At 51.0% G+C, this 8,755-nt stretch overlaps 1 pseudogene; it reads left to right on the forward strand.

The window, feature by feature from the left end:
• Window positions 1-4,555: 4,555 nt before the first annotated feature.
• Window positions 4,556-8,158, forward strand: LOC113956229 (annotated as a pseudogene).
• Window positions 8,159-8,755: the final 597 nt, after the last annotated feature.

Genomic DNA, 8,755 nt, shown 5'->3' on the forward strand with positions numbered 1-8,755 from the left:
TGGCACTTGCTGGGGTTTATCTGTTGAAGCCTCCACATTTTCCACATTGGTCACTTCAATCTGGATGACTGAAGAGTTGCCAAAAACTGGATTTGTTTCTCTACTTGCCTTCACCCTCTTGCTACCACACCTTCCCAGCAGGACACAAGTGATTCTCCCAGCCCTGCCTACAGTCCTTGGCTGCCTCTGCCCAGTCCCTCTGCAGGAACTTCAAAATCAAACAGTTATGCACCAAATTTCATCCAAACTGGCAATGCCCCCTGCTCAGGACTAGCATCAGTGCCTGCCTGAAGTCTGGAATGGATGCAACAAACTCATGGAAACAGTTTTTCCCAGCCTGTATCAAGCTGAAGAAGAAAACTCGGGTGCATGTTTTGGTCTCCTTTTTGTGTTTTTAAAATCAAAACAACACATACAAGCAGAGTTCCTTTTAGCTGGCAGGGAAAATCTGGCCATGATTTATGTTACGTTCTGTGTCTGTGCAGTGCCTGTCTCCCATTTGATGCTGGTCACTGAAGGACCTGAGCCTCTGACTCCCACACCTCCAAATCTCCAAAAGGAGATTCAACACTTACATCCCACTGCAGATGCCCCACTCTGGCAATATCTAACATTTCATGCTTCTCATGCAATGAGTGCCCTGCACTGCCCAAACAAGAGTAATTAAAAATGCTAATAAAATAAACAAGAAAGGTCCTTTGTGTTCCTCAAAATAATAACTAAAAAACGGCTCTGTTTTAATGAAGGATGGAATCTGCTGCTGGTGAGAGCAAAGATTCATAGCTGAAATAAGGAGTGTTCAGCCCAGCTGTTTCTACTGGGAGGCCACATTTCATGCCCATCCATGTCCAAGTTTCCACAGACAACTATCCATGCACAGCCCAATAAGGGGGTTAAGAAAGCAGCAGTGGCTCACGGAAGACGCAAAGGTTTGTGCCTGAGCTGCTCCCTGAGTATCCAAAAAGCTCAGCCTGGAGCAGGACTTCTCCTCTGAAGTGCCCTGAGCGCTGTGGCATCCCATCAATATTCACAGTTGGGCTCAGTATCCCCATCTTGCGTTAACAGAGCAGCACTGTATTTTGGCAGAGGGTTTGTGATACCTCCAGCTGCTCTGCCTGGCTGTCCATCCCAGCTCCAGCACTGTGACTCCAAACCCCTCCATTCTGGCCCAATTCTTCCCCGTGCTGAGAGTAAAAGTAGTGCAGAAAAAAAACAGGGACATGAAGCACGGAATCTCACCACTCATTTATCACCTCAGCAACAAGAGCTTGGTAACAGGCTGTGTTATCTTTAGCAAAAAGCAGCAGTTGAAAGGAGACACCTGTTCACCAACCCCAGGTCACCTCCCTGGCTGGTGTCCTTACTGGTTATCGGTGTCTGCAGCTCTCCAGGTGCTCAGGGAACAGGGATACTCCTCACCACCTGTGGATCATCTTACCCACCCACCCCAAACCAGAGTCAGCTGTGTGATGCTGCCCACCAGGACATGCAGTGGCACAGGGTGGGATTGTTGGGGTGTCCTGTGCAGGGCCTGAAGTTGGACTTGATCACCTTTGTGGGTCCCTTCCAACTGAGGATATTCTGCGATTCCAAGGCTTTGTCCAGACAAGGTTTGAAGTAGGGTCTGACACCCACTTCCTGATTTACCCCAAAACAGGCCTGGCCTCTGTCCACCCTCCCAGTGCAGGGAACATGTTGCATCAACCCCAGCCTCCCTGCTTGTGTCCCACGGATCATGGTGACCTTTACAACATATTTTCTGGAGTATTACACAGAAATAATCTGAGAAAAAAACCCTAGTCTAAACCAAAGCAATCTGGGTAACGATGGCCTTTTGTTCCAGTTTATCCTGCATCAAACTCCATAGATGGCAACTCTGAACATTTCCCAGACCTTCACAGTAGACCTTGGAACTGTCTCTCTGATTTATCGGCTGTTTCACAACACATGCATTTCTCCTATAGAATCCCAGTGTTTTGCTTATAAGCCATATTATAACTGTGAATCAATCTTCTTTATTTGAACGTTTAGGACAGATTCACACATCATTTTACCATTAGCTAGAAGAGACTCAGCCTCGCAGATCTTTCAGGTTTCAAGCGTGGCCGTGTTGATTCAGTTCTTTGCTGCTGCCTGTGTTGTGCGAAAAAAAAAAAAAAAAAGCCAGACTTTGGGGCTTTCTGTTGCGGCATGAAGAAGAACACAGGTTGTTTCATCACTGGTTGTGAGACATGTGTTACCCGGCTCATTAATTCACAACAGTTCTTGTTTTCTCTGCCTTTTTCATGCTGATCTGATACATTTGTGAAGTCCAGGGTTGTACTGCAAGTGATTAATGCCGCAGTGAAGTCTAATAAACTGAGATTCCAACAAAAAAAGTGTGAAAAATGTAATCTCTAATGTTCTGAAAGCTCACATATGACAAAACCCATAAATCACCCCAGAAGCAGTCATTATGGTGAGTTACTAACTAGATTATACAGCTGCATTTGTCATAATTTCCCATTACGTAGAGAATAAACCTATCAGGCTGATTTATGGCAGAAAGCTCCACAATATGGGAACTGGGACCTGGGCTGTTCTGTGGCAAACGAAGAGAAATGTTGGTCTACTCAAGTGCAGAATGGAAAAGGAAGGAGGGGAGATAACTGTCATCTGAAGGCACTGATTCAGGGCCGAAGACTTCAGACGGGAGTCAGACCCATGGGATGGCAGGAAGAGCATCCACCAACCTGTCCCAACACCACCAGCAGCATCAGAATGTGCTCCGTGCTCTCTTCACAAAAGGAGGGAAGAGAGGAGATGGGAAGTCTTTTGGGGGGACAAATGCTGGTCATGGGGAAATCATAGAATACTGGAATGGTTTGAGTTGGAAGGAACCTTTAAAACCACCTCATTCCAATCCCCCTGCCATGGGCAGGGACACCTTCCACTAGACCAGGTTATTCAAAGCCCCATCCAGCCTGGCCTGGAACACTTCCAGGGATGGGGCAGCCACAGCTTCTCTGGGCAACCTGTGCCAGGACTTCACCACACTCCCAGGGAAGAGTTCCTTCCTAACATCTAATCTAAACCTACTCTCTTTTCAGTTTAAAGCCATTCCCCCTTGTCCTGTCACTCCAGTTCCTGATGAAGTGTTCCTCTCCAGCTTCCCTCTAGGCCCCTTCAGATACTGGAAGGCTGTTTTGAGGTGTCCACACAACCTTCTCTTCTCAAGCTGAACAGCCCCAACTTTCTCAGCCAGTCTCCATAGGGGTCTTCATAACTTCAGCCTGTGGACGAGAATTTGGCCAGCTCAAAGAAACAGCCTCATGTAGAAGGATAGGCTCCATTTTCCTGCAGGTCCACTGTGGTTTTTGGACTGCTACAGAGCAAGTTGCATCCTACCCCGGCGATCTCTGTATCACCACGCTGTTCTGGATTTCATGAGTACATCTGCAGCAAACTGAGGTAATTCCCAGCTCCTCCACAGCAAGCTGAAGTGGCTGATTTACTGGCAAGAACAGCTGATGAAGGTGACATCACTGAGGGCACTTGGCAAGGCTGGCTCTGAGCAACTAGACGTGGTGGTCTGAGATTGGAGAATTCAGAGGACAAGAGGAACGGACAGGAGCTAGGAAAAGTCAAGCAGGCAAAGCTGAGCCACATCTGCCCCCACCACCCCTGTGCAGCAGCCCTCTGACAAGAGCAGCAGCGTCCTCCTCTTAATGGTCTCCCCCGTTCAGTAGTCACTGAAGACTGCGGTGGCTACACAGATGCTTTTCCCCCTGTGTTCCCTTCGCGCTCTGAGGCCATGCTGGGCATTTCCCATGGGCTGTGAAACTTCCTGGCAGCTCTGGCTGGGCAGGGACCAAGCAAGATGCACCACTGCTGTGGCTATGTGTTCACTGGGGAGACTCCATGTGTTCACTGGGGAGACAATGAAGACTCTGCTCATCCCAGACACTCCCCAGGGCCCTGACGCAGCAGAACTGAATCAGTTGGACACACAGAAGCCAGTGCTCTGGGAGTTGCCCACTGGGAAATCGCCCCCTGCAGCTGCTCATCACCCCTGGGAAATGTCTCTTGGAAACCAATGTCCTTTTGCTTGTGCAGAGCCTCATCCAGTACCCACAAGTGGTCAGAAATGGGCTGGATGAGGCCACACAGAAGCGCATGGAGTAGCATGGGGAGTATCTGGACTGGCAGATGACTCAGCTGCATCTTGGAGACAACGTTGTGACTGTACCCCTGTCACAGTGGCAAAAGAGGGATTTCCTGCAACAGCTGCTGGATCTCCTGGAGCACCTGTGCTGCTCCCAATGGAAGAAACACCTTGACCACTCCAACACAGGCCACAAGAGCGTTCATGTGGAGATCAGCTCGCCCCAGACTTCAGAAGGGTTGACCCAACCTCTTCCAGCACCTGGCGCACGATATGGATGCCCGCACAGAGGACCTTCAGAAGTACAGCGGTCTGCGACATCGGCTCCAATTCCTTGCCTTGCTCATGCAAAGCCTCACCCAGTTCCCATAATTGGTTGGGGATGAGCTGGATGAGGCCACACGGGAGCGCATGGAGCAGTGTGCGGAGTATCTGGAGGGGCAGATGACTCGGCTGCTGCAGGAGCAGGGCCCCCTGGAGTGCAGTGTCAGGGCCCGGGGAGCTCTGCTCGGGGCTGCCCTGCAGCAATGGCACTTCTGGGCTGCCATCCTGGGCCTGCTCCTGGGGCTCTGGTGTAGCCTCAGGAAAACAAGCAGTGGCCAGGAGGAGAACTCCAGCAAACACATGGAGGAGGAGGAAAAGACAATGTTGTTGCAAAGGAAGAAGTAGAAAGCAATGACACAAATGTGGAGGAAGACAACAATGATGATGGAAAGGTGGTAGTGTTGACGCAAATGAAGAAGACGATGCTGGAAATGGAGGAAAAGAAGGCAATGATGACGCCAATGTGCAGGAAGCCAGTGCTGTTGGAAATGAAGAAGGCAAATATGATGCAAATGAAGACAAGGACCAGGACAGTGAAAGTAAGCTCAGAAGGCTTTTAGAGGAGCACATACAGTGGCTGTTCTGGACCTGGACAGAGGTTGCACAACCACAACTGACCTGATGGACAACTTCACACGTGTCTTTGCACTTGGCTGTCAAACAGTTTCTACTCAGTGCTGTAAAGAGCCATCGGGGCCAGCAGCACCTTCAAGGGTTGAAGTCTCCATGAGGAGGATGTTGTGTACCAAGTGCCAGTACCCCTGAACCTCCCTTGGGGCACATCTTCCACCTGGAGCTGGACACTGCAGGGAAGATGTCTGCCAGGAACTTCTGCATCCGTGTGGAGCTGGTGTTCACCTGCACGAGGGAGCAGCAGGAGGAGAACACGCTGTGCTTCCTCCACTAGCCCGAGGAGCAGCTGAGGAGGAATTGGGAGCCCTACACACACAGGAATCAGCCTCCTACACACCCTGTGCACCAGCTCCTCCCCAGATGTGCAGAAAATTGCCCGCTGTTTGTGCCCATTGCTGAGAGCAGCCTGGGTGCTCTTGCCAAAGTTGTACAATTGCCATTTAATGTTGCTGCCCTCCAGCCACTCCTGCACGTTCCAGCTGACCAAGGGCAAGGAAAGCTTCCTGGCTGAGATGCTGTTTGGGGTGTGGGAAGGTCACTCAGATGTCTTTGTGAGCAGCCAGCCCACAGAGGTCACTCCATCCCCAGCACAACCTGGCCTGAGACCTACACCGGGGCTGAGACCAAGTTCTTCAGGCCCCTGGCCAGGCAGGCCCCCCCGACAGCTGGCACTGCAAATGCCTGAGCTCCTCACCCATGTCTGGTGGGCGTAGGCTTTTCCACCTCTGCCTTGGAGACAGTTGGGATGCAACTCCTGAACACCGTACCCCTGTCACAGTGGCAAAGGAGGGATTTCCTGCAACTGGATCTCCTGGAGCTGCTGGATCTCCTGGAGCACCTGTGCTGCTCCCAAAGGAAGAAACACCTTGACCACTCCAACACACGCCACAAGAGCGTTCATGTGGAGATCAACTCGCCCCAGACTTTGGAAGGGTTGACCCAACCTCTTCCAGCACCTGGCGCGCGATATGGATGCCCACACAGAGGCCCTGCAGGAGAACATCTGTCTGTTGATATCAGCTCAAAGGACTCCTGCTCACGGCCCATGAAAGAGGTGCTTGCACACAGAGCTGCGCTTGTGGGGCTCACACCTCATCATGGACACTGTCTATATTAATGGGAGTTAATTTATAAGTAGTTGTATTAGTTTAACAAGATTACAACTTAGAAATTAAGACACTTCAGGTGGAAGTGTGGAAAAGGAAAAGAAACAGCTTTTTATTAACAAAATCTGAATAAACGACAAATGGTGCAATCAAAAATTTCAGAAGAAATAAAACAAAGTCCCAATTCCCCAGGTGGGGGGGAGAAACCCACAGCAACCCGTGGAGGGAGGCGGGGAAAGGCAGGACTGTTCTGGCAGTTCAAAAGCTGCTCGCAGCCACTTGTGCTTGCAGCCAGCAACGAAAAAAAAAGTCCTTTTTTTCCCACAGGCAGTCTTGAAAGCAGAATACCTTGCTCTGAGATGGATCGGTCTCTCTCTCTCGGTCGTTCTCCGCGCTCCCGCTCCCTCCCCCTGCTCCTGCGCTGCCCACCGTGCGCGCCCCGCTCCGTCCCGCCCCCCCCCATCCCATCCGGGAAGAAACAGACGGGGTTGGGTGGGGGGCACTTGGGAAAAAATTCTAACATCTCTTTTCAAACCCATGACAGTAGTTAACATGTAGTTAGTGCATTTATCCCCAGTAATTCTGAACCTGCTTTCCTGTTGTTTCAATAAAACATTCCAGAATCTGGATTGTGCAACTTCTTATTGTACTCAAACAGACCTGTACTGCTGAACTGGTTCTAATCAGAAATTATTTGTACCTGGCACTTCAGCTCTCAGATGACAAGCTGGAACTCAAGGGGATTTCTTTTCTGTTCAATTTCTATTCCTTTAATTCATCTCACACCCTGGATCCAGGGTGCTGGTGCTACCTCTCTGGGAGTGCTGGACACAGAGAAGGGACTGCTCTATTGGCAGTGGGAATTGCTGCTGCATCTTTCCTCCACAGTTGGAGAGGCCGTGGAAAGAGCCTGGAACCAGAGACTCCCAGTACCACTGACTGCCCTCCCTTTCCCAGAGAGTCTGTTCCCTCTGGGAGCTGCGCTCCCTACCGAGTTGCCCATAAATGTGGTGCCTGAGCAGATGCTGTGTCTGTGAGTTTCTGTGCAGCCCTTTGCCAGGATCACGGGCAGAGGGTGAGGCTGTGCAGCTGCTGCAGAGTCGGGGAGCCTTTTGCAGCAGAACCACTGCTCTGGTGGGCTCTGCTTTCTCTGATGGTGGAAGTAAGGCTCCCCCACGTGTCTGTGCTCCTGCCTTGGGGCAACTGGAAAAATTGGTCCCCCTCCAGAGCTGTGGGGATGAGGAGATTAATTGTCCTGCACAGCAGATGGAACAGAGAACCCCAGCCGAGAGCTGCGTGTCCTGGGGAACCGTGCTCAGGAATGTCTTGTGACTGTGGCAGCTCTGGGCCCTTCCTCTAGTCCTTGTCCTGCTCTTTGGGCTCTGCTGGTGCTTCCAGAAAAGCAGTTAGAAGGAGAGCTCCAGCAGTGACATGGAGGTAGAGGAGGAAGAGGAGGAAATGCTGAGGGCAGGAGGAGGAAGGAACTGAAGGAGGTCCCTATGATGATGGCAATTTTGGCATGGTTTCTGAAAAGCGCCTCCAGAGTTCAGTACAGGACCTGCACAACAAATGCACGGTGGTGGAGGTACTTCCACGGTGGTGGATGTAGCCACTTCCTCCATGTTTTCAGGGAGCTCTTCTGGAATGATTTCTCCCTGGTGCTGCTACAGCCATCAGGATGAGCAGTGCCCTTGAAAGATGGAGCCTTCATGAGGACTGTGCTCTTTTGTTTCCCTGCAACCTGTCTTTGGGACACATCTTCCACCTTGCTTCAGGTACTGTGGAGCAGATGCTGGCAAGAGACGTCATCATCTGCACAGAGCTGGAGTGTGCCTTTGTGAGGGAATGGCTGCTGGAGAACACACTGTGCTCCTTCCACCACCCTGAGGATGCCTCCATCATCCCCTCCCAGGTCACAGTGCTGCCCTCCTCCCACTGCTGCAAACTCTGACCAGTTGACACCTTCAAGTGGACTTCTGTCATTGTGTTGACATCGGGCAGGGAGAAAGGTCCCTCAGACCTCAAATCCTAAGGATTTGGTAGACCAAGGCTGCCTTTACTGGCTTTTATTTTCTCTCCAACAGGATTCTTATGCTCAAGTCACATTAGCTCATCTCATGGTAACATATTCATCCTTCATGGGTCCTTAAGATTTTAAGCTGCATCATTTGGTTTTAGACTGTTTTAGCACGAAATGTATGGGTTAGAGTAGGTAGAGCAAGCATGTGGGAGCTGAATCCTGGCCTGAGTGCAACCACTGGGGCTCCAATTGCTCTCTGGGCAAGCATAATACAGCAACACCCCTCGTGGTGCTCTACAAAGTTGCCACAGCACCCGGGCCCTGAGGGCACTGGCATCTTCTGAGGAGAAATTCTGGCCAAAGCACCACCTCCCGGGGGGAACATGTCTTTCTATTTTTGAAGGAGACTCTTGAAACAGCTGAAGCTTCCCCTGGGAGTCTGGCAAGCTGTGGGTGAGAGACAGAGGCAAGAGGTGAGGCAAACAGCTCCAGTGCAGCAGGGAGCACCCCATGGGGGTGTGCCTGGGG

Source organism: Corapipo altera, unplaced genomic scaffold (assembly GCF_003945725.1).
Source record: "Corapipo altera isolate COAL_440 unplaced genomic scaffold, ASM394572v1 169, whole genome shotgun sequence".
Lineage (NCBI taxonomy): Eukaryota > Metazoa > Chordata > Aves > Passeriformes > Pipridae > Corapipo > Corapipo altera.